Source organism: Rhipicephalus sanguineus, chromosome 8 (assembly GCF_013339695.2).
Source record: "Rhipicephalus sanguineus isolate Rsan-2018 chromosome 8, BIME_Rsan_1.4, whole genome shotgun sequence".
Classification (NCBI taxonomy): Eukaryota; Metazoa; Arthropoda; class Arachnida; order Ixodida; family Ixodidae; genus Rhipicephalus; species Rhipicephalus sanguineus.
Window position 1 is genome coordinate 63,828,506 of NC_051183.1, and position 15,179 is coordinate 63,843,684.

Here is a 15,179-nt window from a genome sequence, read left to right on the forward strand (position 1 = left end):
CGGTGACATGTGTGCCACCAGCTGAACAATATGCATGTTCGTGCGTGTGTTTGTATGTGTGCGTGTATGTAACACATGCATAATTCAAAAAGTTTCGAAGGGTATTTCAACCCCCCCCCCCCCCATCCACCCGAATGCGTTAAGATTTCTGATTTACTTTTCTGCCGCAGATGTCGCGGCCACAGAAGCTCTCGGACTTTCCAATTCTAAACGACTGCGAAGATTGCAGGGAGGCGGTGTGTTTTCTGCCGTGTCTCCCAGGTGGCGCGTCGGTTCGCTAACGTCCGCCGATTTGTCCAAGTCTACGTGCGGGTTTCAATACGAAGTTTCGACACTCATATGATTGAATAACTCTCGACGGCGACTAGAAACCACTTCCACGTGCAAACGAACTGGGAGCGTTCAGGTGGCCGACTGACGCGCCGGAGGCATCGATCTTAATGAAGTCCACTCGGTAACAACGTATCCTTTTTCTTTGCGTCTAGCAACAGAATGAAAGTGCTCCTCGTGCCGTCGCATATGCGGAGACACGCGACTCCCGCACGTCCATCGTTCACACCTCCATACACAATGACCGGACAGGCATACAATCAGCGGCGTCACGGTGTGGGTTGGCCGCGACTGCTAGTCTTTTTACGCGTTGCAAATTGCAGAAAGGCGGCAGCCAGCGGGAATTTACGAGACTGCTGCGAAGTCCTAGGCCTGTCGCTTCGTGCGGAAGGTGACCGGTGGGCCGCGGCGCCGTGTTCGTTTCAGCTGGACAGCCGGAAACCACTGCTCGCCTGTCATCCGCGTCCGGCACACAATGGCGAAGGAGACGGCGTGGTCACGCCGGTTTGTCCCACTGCTGGGAATAAGGCTTCCTGCTCTACTGTTTCTAACGGGACTACTAGGTGAGTGCTGACGTCATCGAGCTGGATTATTTGGCGGAGAGGAGAAAGAAAAAAGAGAGAGAAAGGGCGAGTTGTCGGACAGGGATGCGAGTCACTGGAGATTTGGAATATCGGACGTTGTTCTAGCGTAGTCATACTGTTCTATGCTCCGTTTGATACTCCAGATATACACTCTATGGAAGCTAGTGAGCCTTCTTGGAGTAGATACGTTCGCACTATGAAACAGCTCAATGATTTTACAAACTGTAAGGTTATTTTTTTTTGTTTTTAGACTGAGTAATAAATGAAAATACTTTGCTTAAGAAATAAAAAACACCGTTATTTATTAGGCTGTCAATAGGTCGTTCTTGATCGGTCAGCGTCTTTTTGTTTTCGTATCGTGGCCTCTGCGATTAGTTACGGTTGTGCGCGTCCGGAGCCAATCGTGGAGGCCACGTTTGCTACATGACCCGAGCGCGATAAACGCGGACTGGCACATTTTGCTGGCCGAACTTCTTGCATAGCTTCCACAGCGTTGCACCTGATGTATGAAACGGTGTATAGAGTAGACAGAGCAATGTCGTTGGTCTTCTCGTACGTCGCATTGTTGAGCTATTTGATACTGTTCGTTATGCATTAATTAGTCCTGTTCAGCATCTCCAGGTAGGCGTGTAGTTTCAAGTTGATCTTATCACAATAAGAGTCGGGCATTAGCAGGGGCGTAGCCAGAAAGATTTTTCGGGGTGGGCACCTCCTTGATCTGAAGTGGGGGTCGGGCAGGCAGATGTGATCGAATGTTATTTCGAGCTCTACGCCATGGCAAAAAAAAATTTCTGCGGGGGGGGGATAACGGGCCTGGTGTGCCCCCCCCCCCCCCTGGCTACGCCACTCGGCATTAGGTATATCACAAAAATGTAACCCTGTAAATCTTGTATAACAGTAGACCAGATGGATTTACATGATAATAATGACTATGTGAATAAAAACACAAGAATGTTTGCGGTTGTACAGATATATTGCGTATTCGTTGATAATGTTTAGTGAAGAGCAATAAGAGAAGGTTAGTTCGAATATATTTGCGTACGAGGTCGACTTGAGTCGGATACTGTGCGTCACAAGCAATACTTAACGAAGGGCCGAGTAATTTCGAGCTCAGATTTCTAAAAAAAACGAGAAAGTATATTGGTAGGCAGTCTTTTACTAATGTTTTAACACTCCCAACTGATGAATGGTATACAATGTCGAGCTGCTTCCCCCGTGGAGAGCATGAAAGCGGATTCTCTTCTTATCCTTGCTCCTGACTAACAAGCTTGCTATCGACCCATGCGAGTAGCTGTGACCACTAGCAACTAAATTAACAACATTTGTAATATCACATTATTGGCACCGTGCTGCGCCATAATCGATTCATTCAAGAACTCCTTTTTTTTTACGACAATCACAAAATCGAACAGACTGTAACATGCCCCATCTCTAACATTCGACTAACCTGGCTAAGATATGCGTGTTGTTAATTTTTCCTATCCAACCACAAAATTTTTTTTTCCTTTTTTTGCCTACGCCGCCTCGGCCCATCTGTAGGTCCTGCAGTATGTAATAAACCATAAAAATATGTACTGACTGAGGAAGAACAAAACACCGATTTAGGAGAGTTGCATGCATACCGTGTGTGCGTGCATTTACTCCCACTGAATGGGTGTAACGTGTAACTTCATTTAAATTGGTGTTTTATACTCCCCATATTCCGGCATAGAAACTTCACTTCAACGCGTAGGAGCTTCTGTGGGCTACAGCTGCAGACCTGTGGACCACAATCCGCCTCTTTTCATATTCTGTGCTGCCCTCTGGCGTTTTGGTAGGGCTTTGGCAGGGGCCGGGATAACAGGTATTGCCAGAAGCCAAGCCTCCGAGATGAAGAGACGTTTCGCGACTCCTCCGCTAGGGGATGGGCGCATGCCCGGAGGCATCTTGAAAAAAAGGTGGATTGAGCGGCGGCGGCGGTAGCCGTGTAGCGTGAACCCATAACTAATCCTCTTTTTCTTCCTCCATCGTGTCTCTGCGCAGTTGTGACGGTAGTCCGAGGACAAAACGCAAGGGCACCAGGTCAGTCATGTTATGCTTACCACACTATTTTTAGTCTTACTGGCTTGCAAATGTCTAGCTCTTTGCGCTTATACAGAGTGGTTTAACAGTCGACCTGTTTAAGCCGAGCATTGGTGCGTGACGCGTGAACAGAAATGATCATCATCATAAACCGGCACGCGCCCTCATCGTCCTCTTCTTCATCTTCTGCTTGGCTCCCAGAACACGTGCGCCGATTGGTCCAGCGCGGGATGCAATAACACTGATGGGCGAGATAACGAGAACAAAGAGAGCGAGAGAGAGAGAAACGAAGAGATAGGAAGAGAAACAGAAAAATCATTGGCGAAAAAAAATTATTCGCGAGGCGGGATTCGAACCCGCGATCCGAAGGCAAGCGTACTAACCATTCGGCTATCTAGGCACGCTAGCAGAGCATAGCATAATCATGCATAGTACAGAACAGCAAGGGGGCGGGAAAGGGAAGTGAAGGTGGCAAGGGGGGAAAGGAGGAGGAGGAGAGAGTGTTAAGCATAGCATAGAAAAAAATTAGAAAAAGAGAAATAGAACGAAATAAATGCAGAAACAGAAAGAAAGAGGAAACAAGCGATGAATAGAGAGAGAATGAAAAAGAAATACATAGATGGAGAGGGAAATAAATATCGAAATAGAAATAAACAGAAAAAAGACAGAACAAACAGAGAGAATAGAGAAAAAGAAAGAAAGAGAGGTAGAAACAAAGAGAAAACCGAAGAGAAACAAAGAGGGCTGCCCAGCTCCGAACTTCCTTCAGGCTTGGCACCCCAAGTGGGAGACTGCCTAATACAGACAATACAAATTTGTTATAAAAATTTTATGACTGTCACGCTCCAGTCGTTTTCGCACATGTACTCTATGTTGAGGCGGAAATACTTTGCCGCAACTAAAATGACATTGACGAGACTAATAAACAAGGACTCATTAATTAACTTTAGAATTACGGACTAGAGGGCCATTGTTCATGTTAATTAGAACGTTGTAGTGTGCGCCAATTTGTGACAACCATTTTTTTTAGATATTGCGAAAGTTGCACGTAAGTAGAGAAGTTCATCATCGAATTTTAAGAAATCGAAAGTGATCGCACCCGGTGCGCAGGAAACGCAACCGCTCTGTTACGTCAAACCGGAACTGCCCGCATGGTTTACACGGTCCGTTTTCCGTAATTGATATTCGCTATTTGCAGTCGTAATTTTTTTCTAGCGTCAGATAACGGTTACTGTCTTCTTTCTACATCTGTAATATATTATGCTAATGTCCACTTCTTTTTCTAGTTTTTTTAGCGTTAAACCGGATAGATAGATAGATAGATAGATAGATAGATAGATAGATAGATAGATAGATAGATAGATAGATAGATAGATAGATAGATAGATAGATAGATAGATAGATAGACAGATAGACAGACAGACAGACAGACAGATAGATAGATAGATAGATAGATAGATAGATAGATAGATAGATAGATAGATAGATAGATAGATAGATAGATAGATAGATAGATAGATAGATAGATAGATAGATAGATAGATAGATAGATAGATAGATAGATAGATAGATAGATAGATAGATAGATAGATAGACAGACAGACAGACAGATAGATAGATAGATAGATAGATAGATAGATAGATAGATAGATAGATAGATAGATAGATAGATATATAGATAGATAGATAGATAGATAGATAGATAGATAGATAGATAGATAGATAGATAGATAGATAGATAGATAGATAGATAGATAGATAGATAGATAGAGATAGATAGATAGATAGATAGATAGATAGATAGATAGATAGATAGATAGATAGATAGATAGATAGATAGATAGATAGATAGATAGACAGACAGACAGACAGACAGACAGACAGACAGATAGATAGATAGATAGATAGATAGATAGATAGATAGATAGATAGATAGATAGATAGATAGATAGATAGATAGATAGATAGATAGATAGATAGAACGCGGGCACGGCTCTCAAGGAATGAAGGTCACGATACAGCGATACAGCAACAACAAAAAAAAAGAACAGGGTCTTTTATGCATTCGCCTAAGACAGCTGGAATGCGAAAGCCATAGTCTCCTCTTTTTTATTTTCAGTCGATGTATAGATCCTACCCCTCCCCCCTCCAAAAGCTTTCTGTACCTAACGTGGTTTTGAACTGCCTCCGAGATCAGCCCACCTTTGACCAAGCGACGATATATAGCGACGATGTAATCACATGACGTCACGTTATGTGGCGTCAGGATGAAGTTGTAATGACGCCATGGCACCGCCACAATTTTGGCGATTTGTGACGTCATCATGACGTCATATGGTGACGTCTTCCCCCGATGACGATTTTTTGCATGACGCAAAAACAGACGTAAGACCCCGACGGTCAATTTTCGCGTTTAATGAGGGATCTAAGGCTTTCGTCTTATTCTTAATAACTTACCGGGGGCACAATGCCTGCGAGCGCGCGCCGCAGACCCGTGCTGGTACGGCGACTACGCGGCGTGCCAGGCGAGCTGCTCGCAGTACTACAACTCTGGAGGACGCTGTCAAGGCTACCAGTGTGTCTGCATGCCGCCTACCGTGTTCCCAGGCTACCCGTCGCCAACGGGACCGATGGCACCGCCGCAGCCGGGCTTCGGAGGCCGTATGAGCGAGGCTGCAAGTGAGATGGCTTTTGTATAAGATATAGCGGCACGGGGACGTTTATGATCCTTAGAGAATCCCTTAGGGCGTACCACGATCCCATATACGGAACGTATTTTCATACAGCCTGAGTCAAGAGCTTGGGGATCACGAGACACTAGCAAAAGGCTGAATATTCCCGCTGCTTCGACAGGCAGCCTTGAATCTAGATTTGCGGCATGTTCTAAGACGCAATAACAAGACTGTTTGTTGGCCTAGTTGGTACTTGCTTAATGACATTTTTTTAGCGGCGAAAGAGCACATACACAGAGCAAAAAAAAGACACAACAACAGGACGGGCGGCACCATTCCTCACGCAGAAACCGATGTATCTTGCACGGCAGGTGGTTGCAACGATGGAACTGACGATCTTGTCGACACTAGATAGCGGCTAAAAAATGTCATTAAGCAAGTACCAACTAGGCCAACAAACAGTCTTGTTAAAACATATTTCTAGTGCAACTGGCCTGTCTTCGTGTGTGTCTTCTCCGAGCTTGTTATCTAGTGTCGACAAGATCGTCAGTTCCATCGTTGCAATTTCCTGCCGTGCAAGATACATCGGTTTCTGCTGAGGAATGGTGCCACCCGTCCCATCGTTATGTGTTTCTTAATTTGCTCTAGGTATGTGCTCTTTCGCGGCTAGAAAATGTCATTAAGCAATGACAACGCTGTTCAGTTCGACTGAATGCAGTCACAAATGCAGACAATTTAATGCAGAATTCTTTCTAATTGTTTACTTGTAAAGGAATAGTGCACAGTTTTCTCACTGCGCTTGTTAAGAAGGAGAAGGAGAGAAAGGAAAGGCAGGGATGTTAACCAGTCTAGAAGGACCGGCATGCTACCCTGCACTGGGGGAAGGGATGGGGGAGATATAAAGAGAGGGGGAGAGCAGAAGAACACGCACGCACAAAAAGTCGCACACATCTCACAGTCATGCTAACGTCGTTAGTCTATAGCCGCCGGTGCAGGTCGGATGCCTTCAAGAAGTTGAGCACTGCCTTAGTCGCCTTCACCCGCGATGACCTCTCAGGACGACATTCCAGAATGGTTTCTTCCATCGTCGGTCTGGGATCTATGCGAGCAAGAGCGACTGCGAGGGATTTTCTCTGCACATGGTAGCGAGGACAGTCGCAGAAGATGTGCTGTAGTGTCTCCTCGCTACCGCAGTTCTCACAAAACGGGTTGTCAGCCATTTGGATGACTTTGTGAAAGCCACTCTTAACCATAAACGGCAAAGCAGAGTGGCATCATTTCGGCGTTGTCCTGTAGGTGTCTGAAGACGCAAATTGGTCGGGCAGTGGCGGTGGTGGTTGTGCAGTCTACTTGCTGTATTACAAGTAGAGGAAGTCATTTCTTGTGCAGCCACTCGAAGTTGGCTAGCAGCATCGGTCCTTGATAGGGGTATTGTCTCGAGCCGGTCACCTTGAAGGGCTGATCGAGCAGCACTGTCGGCGTGTTGATTGCCTATCAGGCCGCAGTGATTTGGCAGCCACTGAAATGTCACGTGGTGTCCTTTCTCTAAAGATGTATGGAGGAGATATCTAACCTCGAAGACCAACTGCTCGTATGGTCCGTGTCGCAGGGCTGATAGCAAAGATTGCAGGGCTGCCTTCGAATCGCAGAAGATTGACCATCGTTGAGGCTGTTCGCGGTTGACTACACAAAGTGCAGCGCGAAGAGCGGCAAGTTCTGCTGCTGTCGATGTCGTTGGGTGGTCGTCGTGAAACTGACACTGATATCTTTCGCTGGGACGACCACTGCTCCGGACGAACACTGAAGGGTAGTTGACCCATCGGTATAAACATACACATGATCAGCGTACTTCTCGTGTAAAAGAATCAGAGATAGCTGTTTCAGCACTGGAGATGAGAGCTCAGACTTTTTTTCTGATTCCCGGTACGCTGAGGTGCACTTCAGGTCCAATGAAGCACCAAGGAGGTATTGCTGGCTTAGATGCGGGGCTGAAGCCTGACGGAAGGTGGGCAGAATGGTTCGCAATTGTTGCACTATACGATGCCGGTGGTCTTTCTGAAGGCAATGTTGCAAGGTGGTGGCAATGGACCCGGGAAAAATGCCTGATATGAGCTCTCAAGGCTTCAACCGCAATGTGCGTTTGCATAGGTTGGTCCCGTGCGATGGAAATAGTCGCTTCAGTCGACGCGCATTTTGGCAAGCCAAGGCAAACTCCGAGAGCCTGAGCTTGTACAGCCTGCAGAGTGCGAATATTTGTCTTGCATGTATTGGTCAGTACAGGCAGACTATATCTCAAAAAACCGAGAAACAGTGATCTGTACAGTTCCAGCATTGCGTCTACCGACATCCCCCAGGTTTTTCCACCCAGGAACTTGAACAGCTGGGAGATTGCTGTCAGGCACTGTTTCATGTAAGACACATGCGGGCTCCAACGAAGGTCTCTGTCTATGATTATACCCAGAAATTTGTGGTTTCGGGAATAAGCAATGGTCCGTCCTTCGATAGAAATGGCATAGTGCGTCACTGATTTACGTGTGAAGGCCACTAATGCACATTTATCCGGGGTTATTTTAAGGCCTTGCTTTCCGAGATAGCTAGCTGTCAACCTTGCAGCTTTTTGAAGCCTCGCTCGTATCTGGAGGCGTGTGACGGCTGATGTCCAGACACGTATGTCGCCTGCGTATATAGATGTCTCGATCGTGCATGGCAGGGATTCGGTAAGATAAATGAGAGCGAGATTGAACAGAGTAGGACTTAGTACTCCGCCCTGAAGAACGCCCTTGCAGGTATAGCGTCGTGTGGTTGGGCCGTCGTCGGTTGACACAAAGAAAGATCTTGCTGTCAGGTAGCTAGCAATCCATCGAAAAACTCGACCACCCAGGCGAACCATCTCAAGGGCGTCGAGAATGGCCTCGTGTAACACGTTATCGTATGCGCCTCTTACATCTAGGAACAAGGCTGCAGACAAACGCTTGCGTGATTTCTGCTGTTGGACATACGTTACGAGATCAATGACATTATCGATAGATGAGCGATCACGTCGAAAGCCAGCCATAGAGTTTGTATAAACCTTGTAATGTTCAAGATACCACTCGAGGCGGCTAAGGATCATCCGTTCCATTATCTTTCCCACGCAGCTGGCCAGTGCGATAGGGCGGTATGAGGCAAGTTCAAGTGGGGACTTGCCTTGCTTCAGAAGTGGTACCAAACGACTTGTCTTCCATTCGTCAGGAACACTGCCCTCTTGCCAGGATGCGTTGTAAAGACGTAGCAGCTCTCCCCGCGCAGTCTTACCCAGATTGCACAGGGCTCGATATGATATACGATCTGGCCCCGGTGATGAAGAACGCCTGCATAGGGCTAGTGCCACCTCAAGCTCCTCCATTGTAAATGGAAGGTCCATGCGGCCGTCACGGGAACGAGGGGCGTCACTTCCGGCCAGAGCACCTGGACGAACTACTTGGTCTGCTATACTCAAAAGTCTTCTGCGACATCAATGTCTCGCCGTTTTTGGAAGAGCGCAAGCGCCTTGAACGGAAAACGCTGTTCAGGAATGCAGCGCAGGCCACGCACCGTTCTCCAGATGTGAGATAGGGGCTTGCGGGGGTCTAGCGTCTGACAAAACGTTCTCCAACGTTCGGAGGCTAACTTGTCCATACGACGCTGCTGCTTCTTTTGCATTCTTCTGGCTGTTCTGAGGTCGTGGACGGATTTTGTGCGCCGATATCTGCGTTCCGCACGGCGGCGAAGCGCTCGCAGTCTTTCCAATTCGGCATCAAAATCGTTCCGCCTGGATGTAATCGGTATCATGCGCGTGGCATCTTGCATTGTGCACTTGATTACTTGCTCTAGCCCAGTGCTTAGACCCGCTTCGCTAGCATCTTCCATGTCGGACTTAAACGTGGTCCGGTCGAACGGTCTTCGCTGGACGAGATCTGGACATCCCTTTGATGTGAAGATAAGTGGAAATATGGTCACTCCCGTGTGCCTCAATATCCGAAAACCAATTAGCACACCTGGCGAACGAGTTGGAAACGAAAGCAAGATCAAGGCAGCTGCCATATGTCACACCTCGAAGAAAAGTGGGGCTGCCGTCGTTCATGAGGGTGAGGTCATGATTGTGAGCGAAACTTGCTAATCGGCGCCCTCTTGCATTTATTTGTCCTCGTGCTTCCCCATGCCAGATGATGTGCATTGAAGTCTCCTATGATGACCCATGGAGCTGGACACACGGCCAAGATACTATCTAATCTTTTTGAATCAAAATTACTTGAAGGCGATATATAAACGCCTATCAGAGTGAACATGTGTTTGTTCTTCTTAATTGTCAGGCATACATGTTGATTGCCATCATCAGGCGCAGTTGGCTGTAGCAGATAAGTGAGTTCACGCCGAACATAAACGAGGACTTTTCTGCATGCTGCATTTGTCGGGGACATGACAGCTTCGTACCCCGATAGTCTTACTGGCTTCGATAAGTTGGCCTCACAAATTATGATGACTGGGAACATGTTAGAGTGCACAAACTGACGAAGTCTGAAAGGCGCGATGCTAGTCCTCTCGCGTTCCACTGGATGATGGACGCTGCATTGACTTCTTCTCGGAAAGGAGCGTGAACGTTAGCCATGTTTCTACTCGAGAGATTCAAGCACTGGGCTTAAGGCGTCCAGTACTTTGAGAGCGCTTCGAGCAGACGTTGTCCCCATGTCCAATAATATCCCTCGGATGGCGTCCATGAGAGAACGAAGCATAGAAATGACTTGTCGATCGCTTCTATAGGTGCGTCACCAGCGCTCGGTGAAGACTTTTGAGTGGGCGCGATCTTCTGAGGCTCCACGGCAAGGAGACGGCAAGGAAGCACCGGCCATTCCTCTGCAGATAGATTCCTCTCCGCAGTCTTCCTCGAGCTGATCGGTCCTTTTGCGGCTTGACTGAGAGCGGTAGAGGGAGCTTGCGCCTTCTTTGAGGTCGAACGATGCCGCCGACGCCAGTGCCGACGCCGGACTGTTTCGGCAGCCTCCCTGTGGGTCGAGTTGTCTCTGGCCATTTGTTTAAGCACCACGCGCTCCTTCTTGATTTGAGGGCAGTCTTTCGACGAGGCAGCATGTGAGCCATTACAGTTGCCCCATTTAAGAATCGTGGAACGGCAGGTCTCTTCCGAGTGAGGTTCTGCGCATGACGACGAATTGTGTTGCTATCCAAACGCTTCTTTTTGTGCGCTTGTTAATAAAGCTATAGTCGGCTACAAGCTAAGAATAAATGAAAGCTTGCATATATGCCCCGTTCACAAACGAAAGTTTATTGAACCAGTACACGCAAGCGCTAGAGGCGCTTGTACACTAAATACTTATAAATTGCGTCAGTATAACTTATACAAACTCTAGACGCAATCTTATGCAGACTGCAGTAATACAGTCTATACCCTACCAAGGAATTGTACAACAAGAAACATGCTGACATTCTTCTGCATTTACTAATTTACGTGAAGTCATGCGCCTTTTGCGTATTTGAGGTCGGTGATTTTCTCATAAAGACGCATGTTGGTGTCGCTGATTTTCGGTCAAGAACGTGAACTTCCTGGCGAATTTCATCGAAGATTCCGACACCACTCTCAGTGAAACTTCATATATACTTCAAGTAGTGACCACGAACTTTTATCAGCGAAGCTGTTCTTATTCGAGGTTTTCCGCGTCCGATGATGGCGTAGCGCTGGTCACGTGGCCTCACGGTGTGGCGACAGTGCCGGAGTCGGTAAGAAGGGAAAGGGCTGCGTCGCGCCAAGATGGGAGAGGGTGAGGCTCGGTGGAAAGGGTTAACAAATTATAGGCGCGCCAAGGGGGGGAGTGTCGAGGCTCAGCGGAGAGGCTGAACCAGTGAGGGGCGCACCAAAGGTGGGCGAGGGTGAGTCTGATGAAGGAGCAGACTTCACTAGCTTCGCTCTTTCGACGGCCTTTGCGAGGTGGAGCTGGCAGCATCTTTTAATTATTAATATTCGAAGTATATTACATTAGCAGCGTATAATTACGCTTACAACAGAAACAAGGCGAAAAATAAAGGAAATTTAAATTTAAAAAAATACCTATGCCCTACCTGCACCACCTAAGTAACGCAGGCCAAAATCGGTAAATTAGATGAAAAAACAAAATGTACTAAACTTTCGATTAAAAAATAGAACATAAAAAATTTAAAAAAAATTGATCCCACCACCTAGCGAAACCACCTCCAAGGGAAATATTCTCTAGGTTACATACTACTGTTTCCCTTCATCTTGACTTACTAATGTTTATATACAATGGATCTCCGATGAGCTCGTCTTGACTAACAAGTCTTCCATTCTTGTCTTTTCGTCTTGTCTCTCTTGTGTAGGTTTTCCATTCCTCTCTTGGTTGGGTCCCACTGTTGGAGAGACGGGTCCGTGTTGGGCTTGTCGTCCAGTCTGTCCTTTTGATGCTTACTGTAAAACTCATTAAATTGATTAGTGACTGAACAGGATTTTATTGAATACAGGAAAGATGGCTTTTGCATAAGAGTTGGCTTTTGTATACTCTCTCGCACAGACGAATTGCAGGCGCGCCGCAGTTCTGGGAGCGGAATTCTCATGCTGTAACCACGGAGTACATAAGAGAGTAGCGCGGACTACGCTGTCGCCCAATGCATTCGCTCGGTACAAACCGTGCAACGCGGACGCGGCGGTCTAGCTCATTCTTTTGGTCTCCCCCCTCCGCTCATCTTCACGCTTTCGCACATGCTTTCTCCCCTCCCAGCGCCGATCACAACGCGTAGTACCATCTGTCGAGGCGCATGGAAATCATTCAACATCTGCGCTTATGGGCGCATGCGCTGACTGTCTGAGCCCGGCCGCGGAGGGCGACAAGCGGGGAGCGGATGACACAAACGGGTAGGCAAGCCGACGCAGGAACGCAGCGAAGCGTGACCGTGCGCCGTTGCTATAGCAACGACCGAGAGAAGCCTCGCCCGCGGTACCCGCGGCTCCTCTCGACCACCGGCGCCTCTCCTCCGCTGCTTTTCTCCATTCGTAGTGTCATCTGGAGAAAACGCCGAAAAGCAGGGACCAGCGTCGCACAATGTGTCGCCACGAGCGGAGTCGGCGCTGCTGTCTTATCTTACTCCGTGGTTGTAACCGACTATAGATAGCTTGCACGTGACGTCATGGATGATGCTTCTGAACGTGCTGGTACCCCAAGATGGCGGTCTTGATCACAAACAAGTTGCGGTTAACCTGCTTCAATGTGATAACGACGTGAAGGAATGCCTCTGTGCGTGAATAAGGAAAGATCCTGCATGTGATGTTTTGATTACAGGAATGTGAAATCCCAAACTTCGCGTCTCCACAAGCTGGTTCCAGTGAGGTCAATGCAAGCCATATATAGTTTGTTTGAGACACCTTGATTAAGACGAAAACCCTAAGTGTCCCGTTGCGCGGTGCCCCTGAGTTAAACGCAGCAGGCGAATGAAGGCGTATGAAAGCCCACGTGGCATTTTCCTAACGAGCGGGATGAGGGAGAGGGAACCGCTTGTTGTGACATCACCATAACGTCACATATAACCAGAATTGATGAAGTCATCATAAAATCATCGCATGATACCATATGATGACGTCATCAAATGGCGTTTGACATCGTCGCATGATGTCACACGACAGCGATGAAAAATTTTTGAATACGCGGTGTCGCTGGAGGCAACGTTTCTACAAGTGGTCTTGTCTTCTTCAAGATCGCAAGTCAACGTTTTGACGAGGCTACAATTAGCCTTCAAGAAGACAAGATCACTTAGAAACGTTGTCTCGAGCGTGTTCAAGAATTGGTTATAATCTCTTTGAGCCTCCATTTTCTTCTGAAATTCTGCCTTTTTTTCGATCACACGAAAGTGTAGCATGCTGACGAACTTTTCGGTTCAATGTCTGTTCGAAATAATTTTCTCTCGATGCATCAGTTGCTAGAAAACCAGTGCATGTGTATGTATGCATGCACTTCAAACACTCCCGCAGGAGACGTACCCTGCTTGTCGGGCAACCAAAGGTGCGCGCAGTTCTGCACGCAACACACTGGATACAGCGGCACTTGCCACGGGCCGGCCTGCAAGTGCTTTGCCCTTAACAGGTATGAATCGTAATTTGCATGTCGCAATTTCGTGCACTGCCCTCGACATCTAAATGCTGATCGAATGTTGGGCTTTAGCGTCTCAGATCAGCACAGGAGTTGCGGCAGACACTTTAGTCGGGAAGAAATAAGAGAGGAAAGGCATGATAGTTAACTATATATGCGCTTCCGGTTTGCTACCCTGCACTGGGGGAGGGTGATATACGAACGAAAATGGAGAAATAACATTATCATTCTGAAATATCTTAGCGTATGTGCCTCAACTAGCGTATATGTTCCTTTAATGGGGCACTAAAGGTAAATATTAACTTGAGCTAGACTGAAAGAGTGCTGTAAGTCAGAGTTGTTCCTACATACTAAGGCCGTGGAGCTGTCGGACGTCCGCTGATTCACAGAAGTCGGCAGCCGAGGTGGTCACTTCAAGTCCTCGATTGTTCGCGGGCGATTGAAATTGAGCAGCGGCACCAGGGACCTTAGGTGGCTGTTCTCTACGCAAAAAAAAAAAATAATTGCTTATTGGCGCTCAGAAAGCCATGACATATTCCAGCGCAGATAGAGAATCAGTCTAACAAAATTTCATATTTCCCTTTAGTGTCCCTTTGAAGCCCTTCCACCTCGATTTGCGTGGACCAGAAGTGCAGCGAGCAAGTCATATGTGAATTAATTATTTAATAATCAATTCATGCACATATTTCAATAGTTAATTAATTCACGCATTAGTTTTTACTAATGAAGGAATTAATTCATTTGCTTTTTTCCTGTTCATTTTTATTGGTGAGTGGCGGGGTTTGTCCAACTTCCGTGGCACGTACCAGCTAGGAGTTTTCTGTTGAGTAGGTGGTTGTTGACTCGGTAAATGTTCGGGGAGTTACGATATGTTCACATTCCTTTAGGGTAGCAGTCGCGTCAACCAATTCGCCCAGTTAACCAGCTGCCGTTTCAACTCAGTCTGGGGTGGCCATGGTCGCTCTCTTAAAAAAAAAAATTAAAGGTCCTTCATGATGATGATAGTTTTCTGCTGAGTAGGTTGCTGAGTAGGTGCTGAGTAGCTTACTGAGTAGTTACTAATGGCTGAGTAGGAAGGAAGGAAAACGGGAGAGAGGAAAGACAGGAATGTTAACCAGTTTGGCATAACCGGTATGCTACCCTGTACAGGGGAAAGTAGGTTTCGGAGTTACTAATGGCCTAGTTACACACAGCTTCTCTATAAAAAATAAAAAGAAAAACGGGTGTTGCTGCGTGAGTCTTCGCATCCTGCCCTACCGTAAGTTACTCGTTCTAAGCTTTCGACGTTACATCTTTGTTTTTCTCTAGGCGATGACAGCGGCAGCGCAGCCCGGAGGTCCGCATTCAAGGGCTCCCAGACGTCAGTAAGGCGTGTAAGAAAGATATTAAAGGCGCTCCGTACTCGC

The 15,179-nt window shown here is 47.1% G+C and overlaps 1 long non-coding RNA gene across 1 annotated transcript; it reads left to right on the plus strand.

Annotated features, from left to right (window-relative positions):
* Positions 1-5,462: 5,462 nt before the first annotated feature.
* Positions 5,463-15,179, plus strand: LOC119402778 (uncharacterized). The gene is made up of 3 exons (XR_005185922.1): positions 5,463-5,654; positions 13,656-13,767; positions 15,082-15,179. It is a non-coding gene; the product is annotated as an uncharacterized LOC119402778 (long non-coding RNA).